Below are 19,130 nucleotides of genomic sequence, written 5' to 3' on the forward strand. Positions count from 1 at the left end.
TATTCTAGGTCTCCAGGAGGTAGTGATGACCAACATGACAAGGTCATGCTCTCAGTAGGTTTCCATTTTGGTGAGGGATCCCTGCAGACAAACACTTCCCTGGTGGCTCAGATGGTGAAGAATCTGCCTGCAATGCAGGAGACTCGGGTTCTATCCCTGGGTTGGGAAAATCCCCTGGAGAAGGGAATGGTTACCCACTCCATATTCTGTGCTGGAGAATTCCATGAACAAAGGAGCCTGGGAGGCTCCTTGGGGAGCCTGCGTCCATGGGAGTCTGACACGTGGGAGTCAGTCTCTCCTGCAGAGAGTCTGACACAACTGAGCGACTAACATTTTCACTGTCCATACAAACTTAAGAAGTAAATGATAAGTGATATGATGTACTATAAAGAAAATAAATAGACTAATGTGGGAGAGCATGAATATTAATGGTTAGAGAAATCCTTTTTAAAGAAATGGGATTTAAGTTTGGAATTTATGGCATCAAACTGTACAACTCTTCTCCTGCCACCCCCAGGCTTCCCATTGTTCATCTCTTCTTGTTCATTGAAGACTCCTACGTCTGGATGATTGTAGTCTCCCCCACACTTTCCTTGGCTCTCAGTATGCATGTGGATGACCCAACCAAAACCCTTTTCAGCTCTTTATCTTCTCCTCTCCTCTGTAACCCACTCCTATAGCCATGACCTTGACCTTGTCTTCACTTACCTCACCCTCAAAATCTCATTTTCAGGCATCTTTCTCTTTGGCTGCCATCTTCATCCTTCCATCTCACATACCATAATACTTTTACTCCTTTAATTGTTTCCCTTTATTGAGAACAGTAATCCTTTTATCTAAATATCTTTCTAATACTCAGCTTGATTCTGTGATTCATCAATCTAAACACACCTTTATGAGTATTCATTAGCTCTCTTAGTCTTTCCCTCTCTGCATTGTGTTATCCAGAAAAACCCCAGTCCTTGTCAGATACAGTCCTTGGCTTCCTCCACTCTGCTCCAGAGCAGCTATCAGTGGAAAAGTACACTGTACTGACTGAACACTCTGAGTTCAAGAATGCAAATGACCAAAGGGATGCTGAGCTACCATTCCCTAGAATGTTCCTTCCCCACTCTCCAGAATAACTGCTTCATGTCCATTTGTCTCATCAAGCTTTTAACATTTCTATCAAATTAACCCCTCACAACCTTCACCCACCCTCTTCTATTGATGACCCTACCTTTAATTTCTTTGATACTGAAATGAAAGAGAGGAATTACCCTTGAAAAGATTTGGGGAAAATGGAAGCATACAATTGTTATGTGACTATTTCTTCATATGTTTTCTCAAAAGTGGCTGCTTTAGCTAGTGGCTTAGTTGGTAAAGAATCTGCCTGCAATGCAGGAGATCTTGGTTTGATTCCTGGGTTGGGAAGATCCCCTGGAGAAGGAAATGGCAACCCACTCCAGTACTCTTGCCTGGAGAATTCCATGGACAGAGGAGCTGGGCAGGCTGCAGTCCATGGGATCACAAAGAGTCAAACACAACTGTGCAACTAACATTTAGCGTTGTGTTTATGTAGCATGAGCTTAAAATTTCTGTTTAATTGACTTTTAAAAATTCCAGCCTAATTTGATTTTTTTTCAATATTTACATGTTTAGATCCATGTTTGACCTTGCTTTTTCTTTAGTTCAAATTCAGAACTTTCAACATATTTCTAAGATATCTATATTCAAGTTAAATCATATTTTCAATCATATGTTTTCAATTGAGTTTTATTACCTTATTATAATCTCACAAGAAATATGACCGTAAGCCATTCAGAAATCCTGTCACTTCAAAGAGAACTTTTAAGTTTTTTGTGGGTTTTTTTTTTTTTTTTTGAATGTGTATTTTATTCTTTCAACCAGTCTATACAAAAACATTCACTGGAACTTCCCTGGTGGTCCAGTGGCTAAGACTTCAGGCTCCCAATGCAAGGGGTCCAAGTTCGATCCCTGGTCAGGGAACTATATCCCACATGCCGCAACTAAGACCTGGTGCTGCTGCTGCTAAGTTGCTTCAGTCGTGTCTGACTCTGTGTGACCCCATAGACGGCAGCCCACCAGGCTCCCCCGTCCCTGGGATTCTCCAGGCAAGAACACTGGAGTGGGTTGCCATTTCCTTCTCCAATGCATGAAAAGTGAAAACTGAAAGCGAAGTTGCTCAGTCGTGCCCGACTCTTTGCGACCCCATGGACTGCAGCCTACCAGGCTCCTCCGTCCATGTGATTTTCCAGGCAAGAGTACTGGAGTGGGGTGCCATCACCTTCTCCAAAGACCTGGTGCAGTCAAATGAATTAAAAAAAAAAAAAAAAGACATGTAGTTAAAATGAGCCAACTAAAGGTTTTACACATACTTTTTTTTAAGTATTAAAAGTTAGTTTATAGCTAAGATTGATTCCACAGGAATACCTCCTTCAATCTGTGATTTGACTGTCAGTGTTTAAGCAACTATAAAGACATTGTTCCAGATATTTAGAAGAGTGTTTTACAGCAAGATCTTTAATGAGCAGATAACATCTCAGTTATGACTCAAATTATAACCCTTCATTAATTTATTCTGCCTTCAATATATAAAGTGGGCGATGTAGACTGTAAACTGGAATTGCCTTTTTGCTTTTAAATTAAATTTCCATAAGATAAAGAGTTCTAATCACTTTCCTTCTAATTAAAACTTACATACACAAGAGTTGTCCATTAGTGATACATTGGTTAGTAAAGACTGGTGACTTTAAGTAAAAGTTTTACTCTACAACTATTAGAAAGTTTTATTTATTCACTGACAAACGTGAAATTATACACATATGGAAATCACCTAAAATAGAAATGGAATTACTTATATAATTGACTAAAGCTTTCAGAAGTTGAAATATAAATTATCTTATGTAAATATTTTAATATTTAAACATTTTTTCTCAAAATGAGGTTTACCTGTAAATATTTTACCACACTGATCATTTTTACAATACTGTTTTCTATACTGACTTAAAAAAACATTACAATGATTTAAATGTCAAACTCAAATTCTTTTTAATTATAAGGTCACAGAAACATGCATTTGTTACAGGAGATGAAATATGTGGGTCACAGACAGTAAAACATCCTGAGGTTTCTCTCTAGTGATTTTTGTAATTTAAAGCAAATTTCCAGAAATTCAGCCAACCAAAACTTTCTAATTTTTGTCTCATATGTATATGGATATCTCCAAATAAGTACTTATATCTTAAAAAAATGGAAAGTGGTCTGAAATGGTTTAAAGAAGTAAATTTCTTTTACCACAATAGTGAATTTATTTTTCACATGATTTATGGAGAATAATATACATCAGGGGAATAAATTCATGCACTGGGATCACTATAGTATCAGTAATTGGACAGTTCAGTTCAGTTCAGTTCAGTCGGTCAGTCATGTCAGACTCTTTGCAACCCCATGAACCACAGCACACCAGGTCTCCCTGTCCGTCACCAACTCTCAGAGTTTACTCAAACTCTCATGCATTGAGTCAGTGATGCCATCCAGCTATCTCATCCTCTGTCGTCCCCTTCTCCTCCTGCCCCCAATCCCTCCCAGCATCAGAGTCTTTTCCAATGAGTCAACTCTTCGCATGAGGTGGCCAAAGGACTGGAGTTTCAGCTTTAGCATCATTCCTTCCAAAGAAATCCCAGGGCTGATCTCCTTCAGAATGGACTGGTTGGATCTCCTTGCAGTCCAAGGGACTCTCAAGAGTCTTCTCCAACACCACAGTTCAAAAGCATCAATTCTTCTGTGCTTAGCCCTCTTTATAGGACAGTAGATTGGACAGTAGATCTTTAAAAATATTTGATGGATTTAATTATATATAGCATCCATGTCTTATTACTGTAGATATTAAAAGTTGAGCATGGATGGTTTGTGAGTATTGGCAGATAATCCATGAGGTTGACTCCACTTTGCATTCTCAAAATGAGCCAGTTTCTGTGAAATGTTGAAAGATACACCAGAAGTCACTTACTCTGAATTTAGGTCCATGCTGTGGAGGAGAGAGCCTCTGAGGTCCATGGAATAGCATCTATCCTACCCCTGACCCTTAGAGTACTTCATGACATCTCCAGGGTGCCTTTCTGTCTGAGCTGCGCATCTGTTAAACAAGACTGTGAGAGGAATTGACTGCCTCTTAGTCCCAACTCAATCTCAACAGATACCTCATCTTTTTTCCCTTAAATCAATGTGGATCTTCCACATAACTATTTTCTGTTCTGATAAACCCATAATAGAAGAATGACATTATACAGTTTACAAGGTTATGTCAGAAGGTTTTGTCCAGTTCAAATTTAATGTTAATTTGAGTGGGTACAAAATTCATTCAAACTTTTAGTCAGGTTCCCTTTCTAAACACATAGCACTGTAGCGCATTTTAAACTAACTGTTACCATTTCAAGAACCATTCCAAGAACTCATTTCTTGGTTCCAAAAAGCTTTCTAGATAGTTTAAATAACCCCACAAAATTATTCCATAAAATCGATATTGTTATAAATATTTTAATATGGCTTAACAGTTTTGTAGCGTTAAGGAATGTATTATGTCTTTTGACCATCTCAGAAAGCCATATCTTTATGACAGAGGTTTCTTAGTCTAGAGGTGAAGTAATTTAGGCTTAAAGAGTTAACAGAATTTATTTTTCTGGTTTTCCACAACCAGAAAATGGCAGGACTAGAAATTAAAGTATTGTCTTCTGATTCTAAATGTGCCTTAAAAAAACAACTTAATCAAATTCTGTTGATTTAATTCTGTGAGAAAGAACAATTTAACTGTGTAAAACTAAACAGTGTTAAAACTAAATTTATACTTAAAGAGGGTGATACTAAATAATTCCATATTATAGGGTGAGGCATCTAAATAGCTGGGGATATAAATTTTCAAGTTAACATCTTATAGGACCTAACGGAATCTGGTCCCACTCAAAATCAGTTTACTTCAGCTACTCAAAAGTGCTTGATGAACAGGTATGAGGCCAGGGTGCTAATTATTACACTTGTTGTGGAATAAAATTACTTTTATGCTTTTGGGCACACCTACTGAAGGTCTCTGGTGAACACTTGTCCTTGTCCTTTAACAGATTAAAACTTAATTTCTGAAAAACAAAAAATGTCTTATCTGTAAGTAGCCCTATTGTATACCTGCGAGAGTAAGCAAACTCTGGGAGCTAATTCAAACTCCTTGTTTTTTACTGAAACTTAAATTTGTCATCAGTGTGCTTGAATTTAAAGCAGTGTGTTCTCTCTTTAATCACTAACCAAAATATAGCATTTCAGGGAATTAAAAATAAAAATGATATTTATCTAACACTAGCCAAAGGTCCGTCTAGTTAAGGCTATGGTTTATTCCAGTAGTCATGTATGGATGTGAGAGTTGGACTATAAAGAAAGCTGAGTGCTGAAGAATTGATGCTTTTGAACTGTGGTGTTGGAGAAGACTCTTGAGAGTCCTTTGGACTGCAAGGAGATCCAGGCAGTCCATCCTAAAGGAGATCAGTCCTGAGTTTTCATTGGAAGGACTGATGTTGAAACTGAAACTCCAATACTTTAGCCACCTGATGCAAAGAACTGACTCATTTGAAAAGACCCTGATGCTGGGAAAGATGGAAGGCAGCAGGAGAAGGGGATGACAGAGGATGAAATGGTTGGATGTCATCACTGACTCAATGAACCTGAGTATGGGTAAACTCCAAGAGTTGGTGATGGACAGGGTGGCCTGGTGTGCTGCGGTCCATGGGGTCGCAAAGAGTCAGATATGACTGAGTGACTGAACTGAACTGAGACAAAAGCTGGTTTAAACCTCTGAAATCTTTAGAGCATGATAATCACAAAGAAATCTCAAAATCCATTCCTCTGGGTTTTCTGAGCCCTGTCTTCCTTCAGGAAGGTAAGGTAATAAAGAACAAACAAACAAAACAATGCCTCTGAGAAAGGCCTTTACTAACTTATGGTTAAACTTAGAAGAGAAAGTAGACATTTGAAAACATTATTTCTTTGCAAATTAATAGTAAAATATTGACCATCACCTTAAGACATTGCACTTATAAATTACTCTTAGAGTCCAAACCAGGAAAAAGATTTGTTTCTTCAGGATAACTTGTATGTACCATTTTGCTGGGTGTGAAAATCTCTCCATCTTTCCGTATGCAACTTTGTTGCCAGGAGCCCACTTGCAAATACCCTGGTGGCTCTTACTCTCTTGGCAAATTTTTCCTCTCTTCTTTTCAAATTAGTTATAATCCCTTTGAGAAGTAGATAAGGTATTAATTAAATAAACATATGTATCTAAATTTTGACTAGAACCAACCCAATGTCTAGAGGAAAGTAGAATAGCTTCTTATGACTTCATTGTAGTACTCTCATTCCTTTTAAGGAATTTTCTTATTTCTCTTAACTGTCATTTCATATGCTTAGGCCTTTTTTCTATCTCAATCAATTTTTTTACTTTAAATTTATTTTCAAAATTTGAACTTTATAGTTTTTTTTTTACCTATACCTAAAATACTGTATGAGAGGATGGGTTTTGTTGTTATTTTTCTATCTTTATATATTTAAATATATATTGTTTTGGTATATTTAAAATGTAGGTTGTAATATTATGTTTACAATGTTTGTAAAAGGAGAACTATGGCTCCTTGAAGAAACTTAAGATAGAAAAATATACTGGTAAAGTAGAGGTTTAGAGAAAAGTGACTAAGAACAAGTTAACATAGTAGAGTCAAATGGAAATGTATGGCTTAATATGATACTTTAATTCACACATCTAAACTTAAGAGAAAATGTTTGGTACTGTAGGGTATTCAAGATAAGTGCAACCCAGCTCTTGTCTTGCTGCTGCTGCTGCTGCTAAGTCACTTCAGTCATGTCCAACTCTGTGCAACCCCATAGACGGCAGCCCACCAGGCTCCCCCGTCCCTGGTATTCTCCAGGCAAGCCCACCAGGCTCCCCCGTCCCTGGTATTCTCCAGGCAAGAACACTGGAGTGGGTTGCCATTTCCTTCTCCAATGCATGAAAGTGAAAAGTGAAAGGGAAGTCGCTCAGTCGTGTCCGACTCTTAGTGACCCCATGGACTGTGGCCCACCAGGCTCCTCCATCCATGGGATTTTCCAGGCAAAAGTACTGGAGTGGGGTGCCGTTGCCTTCTCCTTAGGTTTGTTAGGGTTATGTATTTTTTTTATTTTATTTTATTTTTAAACTTTACATAATTGTATTAGTTTTGCCAAATATCAAAATGTATTAAGAGTCAAGGGAAGTAGGGTTACTATTATGAAATGCCATGATCAAAGGTGTACTAGTTCAAAAGGCAGGCTTTTAGGGTAACCAGAAGAAAAGCATCTACCAGAAATGATGATGATAGCGATGGGTAGAGTGGCAGTGAGGATGCAGTGAATCAACTCCACTTGCTCTTAGGATAGGCCCTGGAATTTAATGATGGAAAAGGCTCACCACCTCCCTCAAGGAGTGCATGGTTTAGGGAGTACAGAGGTCTAACCAACGGTCCCTCTGATAATTCAGAGGTCTGACTCAGCCTAGTCCTGCTGACGGTACCTACTGCCGCAATACACAGCTCCACAGACCACCTCCACATTGTGTCTGGAGGAAGCGGGAGGACTTGACCTATTCAGGGATACAAGAAACGCTTCACTGAGGTAAGTGGGCTGAACAGGGATCTACAGAGAGGGTAAAAGTTCAGTCAGTGAAGTGGGGAAAAGAGTGTTCCATGCAGGGGAAACAGCATGTGCAGAGCACCTGTGATGGGAGCAGTGAGGCCTGTGTTTGAGGAATGGAAAGGAGGTCAACATGCCCAGAACACAGAGGCAAGGAAGAGCCCGGTGTGAGATGAAGCTTTGTGGAAGGTAGGGGCTGAACTAGGGGGGCTGTGGGTCTTTAATATTTTGGTCCTTATCCTCCAAGGAAAGAAAAACTCTTCAGGTTTTTAAGTGTGGTCAGATTTTTAATTACCCAGAGAAGAAATTGGAAGGGGATAAAAGTGAAAGTGGGAAGAACAGTTAGCTCCTCTAGAGAGATGTGATAATAGTGGGGAAAATGACGAAGTATTGAGCCCTTAATGTGTAGCAGGCACTATACTGAGTGCCTTATGTGCATCATTGATGACTTGCCTGGATAATTGTGGTGCTCTGTAAAGTAAGTTCACATTTCCACTTCCTCTCCAGTCCCAGGGCATTAAGCAGGCAAAACTCAGTACTGCTAAAATGTTAGACAAGATCGTGGCGACAAAGGGATGACCATAGGCAACACCACAGACAGAGACTCTATCTCAGCACATTTCCTTATAAATTACTCTTGTACTTTGCATCTCTCTGATGCCACATACAGGCAGATGTCAGAGCTTTATGGCAAAGAGACAGCAAATCAAGAAGTCCAGTTACTTCCAAGACTCTAAGACCCAAAGCTGCTAGGAGTTTATAGAAATTACTGGGATGTAAATGCCTAACTGAAAGTGAATCCTCAAACTTCAGTTATTCAGCTATCCTTATTTATTACCTGTCAGTTTTAAGTAAGGGAAAAAGTTATTTAGAATGGTAGCTAATAAGATGAAACTCAGTTGTGCTCACTAATTTCTATTTATTTTCCTGAGTCATTTGTATATTAAGTATTTGCTTTTGTGACTATTATGTACAAGGCACTGTATCAACACCAAGGATACAATAGTGAAAAGAATAGGTGACAATTCCTGCCCTTGTGGAGCTTATGTTGTACGGCGAGTACACAAACTATGAACAAGATATGTTAATAAAACATGTAGTATGTTAGATGAGATTATATAACATGTCTTAAGAACAGGATATGTCTTGTAACTCATGCTGTATTTATACTGTAACATAGTTTGGGTCCCATAACATACATTTCTTAATGAGAAAATTAAAGCAGATGGAGAGGAATGTCCAGTACAGATGCATTGCGTGCATACTCAGTCACTAAGTTGTGCTGCAGTCTTTTGCAACCCCATGGAGCCAGCCTCCTCTGTCCATGGGATTATCCAGGCAAGGATACTGGGATGGGTTGCCATTTCCTCCTCCAGGGGATCTTCCCAACCTGGGGATCAAACTCATGTCCCCTCTGCATTGGCAGGTGAATTCTTTCACCACTGCCACCTGGGAAGCCCCATAGGTACATTGGAAGACTGAAATTTTAGACATCCAAGGAAGGCTTCCCTGAATCAGGGACATCATCTCAAATACTTAAAGGAGATGAGGGAGCCAACTGTGTGAATATATGGGGCAAGAATATTCTTGACAGAAGAAACATCAGTGCAAAATCTCTGAAATACTAGTATCTCTTGATTCAAATGGTATTTTCATGAACATTTACAAAAATGCTAACCATAAAATCTATAACATTTATTCAAAGTTGTCATGACACAGAATGAGATTAAGTAACTTTTTTGCTTTATCTTGTCGAATTCCATTTCATGTGGCATGAAAGATATTTACTGGTTTTTATTACATCAAGATATATTATGTTTTAAAAGTTTCCTCTAAGTTTAAAAAAGAGGAAGATTATAAAAATGTGTTTGCTGTAGATATTTAAAATGTATTTTTCAGTATAAAACAATACAGACAAAGTCCTTGATTATCCCTGCCTCCGTTTTTTTTTTTCTCTACATTTTCAAAAGTTTCTGAAATTTAAGTTTTTTGGTAATCATAATTTGCGCAAATTTTTCAGGTGGTGAAAATGTGATGAAGCAAATAAACAGAACTCTAGTTATATAAAAGAAAAGGACTGGGGAGGCTCTTGGATTGCATGTTTCCGGGGAGGACTCTCTTAGTTAATATTGAGCCACGGCTGGAAGATGGCGGCCAAGAAAAGCTTTGAAGGCAGCGTGTGTCCCTCTGAGCATTCCGTATCACATTTCCTAGAAAATGGTGTGGCCTTCCTGTGTGTAATTAAAATCTTTCTTTATTGTGAAGAACTATATTAAATATGTTTAAACAGTTTTCCTCTTGCATGTATTAGAGTCTCTATTTCAGAGACCCCAATTACCCTTAGCTGAATTATGTTTGCCAGTCTTCCATATCTATTACCTTCATCCTAATTACTTATGTCTTCCTTTTCCTTCTAACTATATATTCTGTGATTATGACAAGCTTTCTTTTAAGTTGGAAACTGTGTTTTAAGCCATGTATCATTTGCAGTTTCTAATATATGCATTACTTCAGTAGATATGTTGTTTTGGTTTTCAGTTTTATTTCCTTTAGGGTTGTAATTTTTCTACTTTTTTGTTTTTTACTCTACTATTTTGTTTTTCTACTTTCTCATTTGTAAAGCTTTTATTTTATTAATATATTCCTATTGAGTGCTGTGGGAAGTTTCCTTCTGACTTGAGGTCATGCTTTTTCCTAGGCTGAATATATTCTTTCTGTGCTATATGGTTTTGAGTGTTTTCCATAGTTTTTATGCATCTATTCAATTCCCTTTCTTCATATTTTACTCACACTCGGACAGTTTGGTCCAGATTTCCTGTTTGACTTCTTTCTCTCCATCTGAGAATTGTGTGCTTGTCCTTCTCCATTGTGGTTTCAGGATATTTGAGTTCTATCCACAATTTCCTCCGGCTTAGGGGGCCTGATGGGCTAAGAGGAAAGCTCAGCTGACGGAGGGATATCTGAGCTTTGCCTTCACTTCGAGGATTTCATCAATGTTTGTTGTAAGAGTTCAATCCATAAAATCAGAGAACTGTCCCGTTTCTACAGATCACTGTCATGCTTCATGTCAGCCCTTGATTCTACGCATCACTTTGGTGCTTTCCTCTGAGAATCAGTCATATCCTCTACAGTACCTGAATTTCGCCTGTTTTTCCCTGCTACCATTTCACCCACTCTCTAGCGGAAAGAGTAGCCACTTAGTTTTCTTCTTGCCAGATCTAAGAGTATGATTGGGAATTTCTGAATCTGGCCTATTCTCCCACATGGCTTCTTGGCAATGGTATGGGAATAGTAATTTGGTCAAGTCACAATGGCTATAGTTGGCTGCAGAAACTTAGGTTTCTTTAGGGAAGCCATTGCATTGTGCCCCTTTGCTCAGTTATTGGTGGTGGTTTTTATTATGGTTGTTGCTAAAATTTGTGCTGTTGTCCATTCTGTCCTCTAAACTGTAAATCTCCCATCACCTTATATGCCTCTAGTTCTTTCATCTACCTGTATATAAACAGACTCAAAACCAAACACTGAAATATAGTTGTCCAAAAAACATCTTAAAACTGGTGAAATATTAAAGCTTTGTATATTGCTAAAAAATTCCTAATTGGCTGAGCTTTGCATTTATCATATTTCTTAAGAAAATCAAAATTATTATAAAAATCAACAAACATTTGAGTTATTTGACCTTAAAAGCATTAGATATGAATAAAATCTGTAAGGATGGGCTTGGAATAATAGAATTTGTTTAAGAAGAGGAAAAAAATACAAAATGACCATCATTACCCATCCAGAGTTATTTCTGTTTTGAGCTATGTGTTATTTTTCTGGTAAGGTTAAAAAGTCCATAATACTTTTGTTTCTTCTTCATTTTCTTGTTTTGTTTATTTTTCATGTGGGTGACTATAATCTACATACTGACTATGAAATTTTTATTGTTGTGACTGAGCCATAAGTTCCCAATAAAATACCATTAAAAGCTTAGAAGCTGTTTTAGACCTGAGCCAAAAGAAATGGCATTATGTAATCAATGTTTTATGCCATTTATTTATCTTATAGTCATGTCCTCCCCCCCAAATATTTATAAAGCTGAGTAAGAACTTTTCATATGCCATGTATTGTGCTGAAATGCTTCAAAATTCATTTTGATATCTTAATAAAAACTTATATCAAATGTGGAAAATTAACTTATTAATATATCTGGTAAATACTTATTGAATGCTTACCATGTAGCTGGAACTCTTCTGAAGACTGGAGATGCTCTGATGAACAAAATAAAATTCCTCCCCTACTTTAAATGTAGGAAGTGGACAATCAATCTGTGAAAAAGTAATTACCTGATTGTGTTCTTAATAAGCATTCTCAAATTTAACCATTTAACCTTCAAACTCAGCAATTACTGATCTGAGATCAGAGATAATATATCAGTGTATCAGTGCAAACTAATTGTTGACTTGTGCCTGAATTGTGTCTTCCAAGTGACAGACCTATAGCCTGTGGGCTAAACCAAAGAGGCACTGCTATGCATGAAGATATATAAAGAGAGGAGAATGAATAACCGAAACTCTTTAAAGATTGCCCCATTTACTACTCTACCGTCGAAAAAGGGGAAATGCTTGTAAGGGCTATTTAAAGGCTGACCTTCATGGTGGATTTTCCTCTTGCTGCTAAAATGGCTTTTGTTCACACAGCTATTTTCAGAATACTCTTTGTAAGATTCCACCTGGCTTTTTTCTCTTAATATATAAAGTATGTGCTGTGCTGTGAGCCTATTAATAAAGCACAATAGGGTTGTTGTGACCTTGATTCCTTGTAGAAGAACCCCAATGGGGCTGTCAATGCAGCTTCCACAGCTAGCTTGAAATATTAGCTGTCTTTACAAGGCAAGAAGGCAGTACCACACATTTTGCTAAATTTGGTTTGGACAAAACGCATTTCTGTTCAGTTCTTCAGATGGCATGTACTGGCATTCACTAACTGACACCATATTCATGGGCTACAGGTAACAATTTTGAGATTTGGGAAAATGAAGCAATTTAAGTCCCAAGGACATTTGGCATTAAGTAGAGTATTACCGTTTTAAAGAGACAATCCTCATAAAAGATAGAAAATCAGGGTGTAACTTTTGGGGTCAACACTCAAGACTGTAATTGTGTTCTATCATTTAGAATAATATTTTTAGTTTAAATTTTAATGGGCATTGACACACTTGATGGCAATAATCCCAAATGATACATTTCATGCAAGTTTAAAAAAAAAATTGAAGCATACAACTAATTCATCATGCCTAATTAAGTGTTCTGAATTATCAGCTTCGACTGTTACAGGTGTCATCTCCTTTGATAGTATTGGCCACATAATAGGAGATTGTCAACATCTCCATTGTCTTTGGACCTGTGATTGATCAATTTTTGGCAACTTAGAAAAGTTAACAGGGCTACATAGCAAAGCAGTCACTGGAAAATCCCTTTCACAATGTTTCTCCCTAATTGTGAGCATCACCATCACTACACATGATATAGCAACACGATTAAATTTCCTTTTGCTCACATTTACTTGCACCTGTGGGGGTGTGCAGAAATCAATGGGGGATCAGGAGCCTGGAAAATTACATACTTGAAGAATTAATGAACTATAATTCCGTATTACATTCTCAATCACATTGTGCTTCCTTTTCATTAATAGAACTAAATTGGTTTTCCATAGACAGGGTTCTTTTTAAAAATGCAATCATGCTTTTGCTCAGATTGAAAAAAAATGTTACCTGCTTTTCGATGAGGCTTGTTCTATCATGAAACTTGTCAGTAGGAAATTTATAGAGAAGAACTTATATGCTGTGTTAACTCAATCTGTTGTAGTGCCTTGAAATCAGTCTTTAAATCCCTGGCTGCAAATTGTAACTAATTTCTTAGTCCTTGTTCTTTTTAAGAAGAAAAATGTTTTTGAGTTAGACAGTGCTACCTAATAGAGTGATAATCAAAGGCTTCTCTGAATATAGTGGATATCTTCTAAAATTTTTCATAAATCAAAGTTTTAATATCTTAATATTTCAGTAGCTTCATATTATTTCTGGGTCCCAAGTCATAAAGTCCTTTAGATATATAATATTCAAATTGTATAAAATTGAATTCTGAACATAACATTAAAAATCTTTAGCTAGGTCTAAAACAGAGCCATTTATAAATTCAAATTAAGGTTATTTTCCGTGTATGTAGCAGTGATTAGTTAGCTAAAGAAAGTAGTTCGTCATGGTAGGCATATTGCAGATACTGCTTTCTAATTTACAAGCTAGCTGTATTACAGTGTGCTTTACGTACACACATGCATGCACACACACACACGTACGTGCTGTAGTTTCAAATCACAAATGAGCGTGTGGCAGTCTCACTTTGTAAAAGCGAATTCTATCAGGGTTTATATGTCAGAAACAATTACATTAATTTCTAGTAATGTTACTATTATATGTACTCATCCCTCAGGTTCTAGCTTTTAAGAATCAATTTATATTTCCTTTCTTGGTGATTCTCTTTTAGGTGTTACAGTGATGATATGATAAGCTGTAAAAATATAGAATATAATACCTTATTCTAGATGAATGAATTCCAAAGGCTTTTATGCTTCCATGCTCTCACTATTATGTTTCATTTCCATGATATAAATCTCAAATCAAAATTCAGTTTGAATACAACTGAAGCATTGAAACTATGGAAATAGCACAATTACATAAAAACCAAACCATATTTTTTGTTATAAAGTAAGCCACAACTTAGATTTAAATTATTTAAGATTGGTTCCTAATTATATGATTATATAGTCTCATGAAACTGTGATAATTTGATAGGTTTGAGCCTTTTACTTTTTTGAAGCATCTGTGTTCTCCCCTACAATACTGAGCTCCATTTCCTGCCACCAAACCACTTAGTTTACAATCATATATCAAATTAAATCCCTTTCCTTTTCAAACTTCCTTTCATCCATATAACTTTTAATGAATCCAGTCTTGCCTTTCGGGCCAACTACACCAATATAAATAGTGTTCATTTTTACTTCTGTAATTATTTAGCATTCAAATGCATATTTTTTGATTCATGTGATTTTATATATTTATTTATGTGCATTTGGTGTGTTCTTGGATGTCTCTTTCAAATTTAAAAATTCTCAACTAGATATTGCCACCTTGGCCAATTTTCCTTATCAAATGACTGAGGTTGTAGGAAAATCTTCAACTGTAAAGGAAAGTAACAAATACCTTACAAGATAATTGTGAAAATTTAGATAACTGATATCATAAGAGAGCATAGTGCTGGGCATGTAGTAGGCAAATTTAAGTATCCTTCTTATTTCTATGGCCTTTGTCTTTTTCTTCCATGTTCCACGTTCTTTTGTTGTTTAGTCGCTAACTCATGTCCAACTCTTCGTGACCCCATGAACTGCAACACACCAGGCTTCCCTGTCCATCACTATCCCCTGGAGTTTGCTCAAACTCATGTCCATTGAGTTGATGATGCCTTCCGACCTTCTCATCCTCTGTGGCCCCTTTTCCTCCCGCCTTCAATCTTTCCCAGCCTCAGGGTCTTTTCCAGTGAGTCAGCTCTTTGCATCAGGTGGCCAAAGTATTGGAGGTTCAGCTTCAGAATCAGTCCTTCCAAAGAATATTCAGGGTTGATTACCTTTAGGATTGACTGGTTTTATCTCCTTGTCATCCAAGAGACTCTCAAGAGTCTTCTCCAGTACCACAATTTGAAAGCATCCATTCTTTGGCACTCAGCCTTCTTTATAGTCCAACTCTCACATTTGTACATGACTGCTCTCTCTATATATATATAGCTTTGACTATATGCTTTATTTTCTAATTCATCCTATATTTAGTCCATTATTAGCCACCTGAAGGGCCGTGATATGATTTCACTTCGGGATGATGTATTGCTTGACTCTCTCCCCCTCCCTCCCCCAATCCATTCCTATGGCTACTTCACTGAATCAGATCCTCCCCTAGAATATTGTGACAATGGCTAATTAGCGTCTGGGCCTGATTGGCATCTGTGCCTGTCTTCCCTCTGCTGCCCCTCCAATCTGTTTTCCACACTGCTGTCAGAATGCTCTTTCTAAAGCATTATTAATAATGTTGGATCCTGGCCTAAAACTCATCAATGGTTTCTGAGTAATGTTACAATAAAGATCAAACTCTTTGGCGTGACCTTTTAGCACTTTCACAATCTGATCTCTGATTGCTTCTTTAGCCTTGTGTCTTGCTTGTTTCCCTCGTTCCACCCCCAAGACACATACATGTGCCTATAAGCACAAACACAGACAGCAGTCAAGTGGTGCTCACAGAAGCCGGGTTTTTCTCTAGCCTCTTGGCCTTAATATGGTTCTGTCTTGTGCCATCTGACTTCTCTCTAACTCCCATGTATTTTTTTTTTCAACTTAAATATGTCTTCCTCTGGGAAGCTTTCTGAGCCCCAACATTCAAACTGGGCACTATTTTTAAGTGTTTTGACATATTCTATGATTCTTACACCATAGCACATAATGCTCAGCATTGTAAGTAACTATTGGATCATCCTTCTGTCTGTTAAACTGATAAACTTCATAAGGACCATGTCTACATAATTCATGGTTGTATTTCTAATACTATAGGGCTAAGCACAGAGCAGGCTCCAAATAACTCTTTTTCTCTTAAAAAGTACATTTTTACATTTTTTTAAAAGGACTGGAACAGGCACCAGATGTTTTATACACTGTTAAGATGGGCCTAGATCAGAATAAATGGACAGCTTAGGTAGGCCCAGGAAGGATATTCCTATGCCTAAGGTAATAGTATGAAAATTAAGAAAAAGGAAATCTAAGGATAAACGCAGTATGAATAATGTCACATAACTAAAATACCTGTGTGCTTTTTTTTTTTTTCTATTTCTAGGTTATGTTCAAGTACTAACTAAAGTCATCATTTCCTTGTGCCTTATTTTGGTTTCTTCCAGTACTGTTTCCACTCTTTTTCACTTTCTTGTTACCCTAGGGTTATTTAGGAAAATTCTCTTTTTAAATTTTTTATATGAATTTTATTTTTTTTCATTTATTTATTTTAATTGGAAGCTAATTACTTTACAGTATTGTAGTGGTTTTTGCCATACATTGACATGAATCAGCCATGGGTGTACATGTGTGCTTTTTATCATGATTCATTAAAACAGAGTTTTATGTTTCATAGAAAGCATGAAACTTCATATTAGTCAAAATATATATAGCATAGTAAATATAACTTCACAGTTTTCAAAAAGCTTTTACAAAAATTCTAAAAATTAGGTATAATTTTCCTGTTTTAACAGATGATAAAGTTGGATCAACAAAGTTAATTGCCTTAAAGCACAAGATATTAAATGGTTTCAGCACTAAGATTTGAACTTAGACTATATGATTCCAGCTACAGGACAACCTCCCTATCTGTGGATGTATGGGATGTTATTATATTCCTATTGTTACTCATGAGACTTTTGTATGTACATGAAGTCTCCACTGGGCTACATGCCAGAAAGAGTACGTGAACTTGGTGATTAATGTGTTGTTTTATTTTCCTAGTTAATTTCATCCATTCTTGATAATATTAACCTACTGTCCATGCCGTTTCTTCTTCCTAACATTATCTTCTCCTTATTTAGTGGTATCTATGAATACTAATTATATGTTGACTTCTAAGGTTTTCCATTTGAATGTTTAATTTTCTTAAGGGCAAAGGCTGTTGTAAATCTCTAAAATATGCATCTATGTTTAGAAATAAGTAATTCCATAAATTAAAATACTTGGGAAATAGTCTCCCTATAATCACTCATTTACTACATCAAATTAGTCACAAAGCCATGTAATCTTACCTTGTAAATAGCTTCTGAGTCTGTCTAAGAAATCTTTCCCAGCCTCCATCCCCACTCCTATCACTCTAGTCGTCTTTCACCTGAGTCTCCTAAATGCCTTCCTTGTTTCTGTGGTTCTGTCAAAATCAGTTGTCCAAACTGATGGAATACATTGTTCTAAAATACAAATCAAACCAGTCACTCCCCTGCTTCCTGTGACTCCAAGATTCCAGACTTCGAATATGAAGTCGTCAAAATTCTATTCTCACCACTTCAGTTTCAGCTTCTCCCACTTCCCATTCCTTCATATATACATTTCATATATATGTTTTTATATATATATTTCATATATATGTTTTTTTGTGTTTACTAGAGTGTGAATCTAGTAGGGCACAGGCTGTGTGTATTCACTCGAGGTCTAGCCCAGTTCATGGCACACTGTAGAGCCCCAACCCAACAAAGTGCTTCCACACACGATTTCATAATAAAATCCTGCACCTCACTGAGAACATTATCTAAATACGGGGAGCTGAAACAGTCACCCAAAGACTGTTAAAATATTTAAATCATTTAGCTTTTCCTCTGATAATGGAAATTATATCTCTGCTTTTTTTTTTTTCTCAATAAAGGATTTCCTGAATATAGTTTGATTTGCTGTCCTTTTGCCAGAAATATATATTTTTGTTTTCTAGTACTTTTTTCTGCAGGCACACCTCACTCCTATATATTAATAACATTCACCTGCTAACATATTTCTTAACATACTGGCAACTTTAGGGATGATTTTAGTTGGGATTACTAAGTCAAGCATCATGTCCTTTCATTACTGAGATGGTCCAGCTGGATGAATATGAAAACAGAAGTGTTCCATCATGTGACATCACCAAGTAGTTGCTTATACCACGGAAATATGTTACCATCGTATTTATGCACTTTTCGCCAAAGGGTTGTCCTAGGAATATTCAGCAGTATAGGCTGTATTTTTGACCTGTAGGAAATTTATTAAAGTAAGATTGCTGAAAACCATGGTAGCAAGTATTCATCAGGAAATAATTATAGCATCTTAGGAACCAGAAGCAAACTGGCAGTTCTGTACCTTTTGTAATATCTGTGACATTAACCTGTTATTGCTTCCAACCTGTCAATGTATTTAGCAAGTCTGAAAATAGAAAAGGCCATTTCTACTAGAAAGTATCAAAAGAACTGACAGTTCTCTATATTCCATGATAATTAATATTTATAATGATGGCCCTGGGGCACTGTAAGTTCCTTCTAAACCAGTAAAGAAAGATTGAGTTATGTTCAGCATAATTTTAATAGATAATAGGTTTTCTTATCTGATAATTATTTGGAAATATTAATATATTCTTGAATGGTATATAGGATGATCTACTTAATTTGACTCACTCTTCTGTTAAGCAGGGTCACCCTTTCCCAAAATTAAGGATGAATGATAACTTACTAGGGTTAGTATTAGTTTTAGTATGAATGTTTACAGAGAAGGCAATGGTACCCCACTTCAGTACTCCTGCCTGGAAAATCCCATGGATGGAGGAGCCTGGTAGGCTGCAGTCCATGGGATCGCTA

At 36.8% G+C, this 19,130-nt stretch overlaps 1 protein-coding gene across 2 annotated transcripts in view; it reads left to right on the top strand.

Annotated features, from left to right (window-relative positions):
- Positions 1-19,130, top strand: part of NELL2 (neural EGFL like 2) — a 469,663-nt gene that overhangs the window by 396,196 nt on the left and 54,337 nt on the right. The gene's annotated exons all lie outside the window — the stretch shown is intronic.

Source organism: Bos indicus, chromosome 5 (assembly GCF_029378745.1).
Source record: "Bos indicus isolate NIAB-ARS_2022 breed Sahiwal x Tharparkar chromosome 5, NIAB-ARS_B.indTharparkar_mat_pri_1.0, whole genome shotgun sequence".
NCBI lineage: Eukaryota > Metazoa > Chordata > Mammalia > Artiodactyla > Bovidae > Bos > Bos indicus.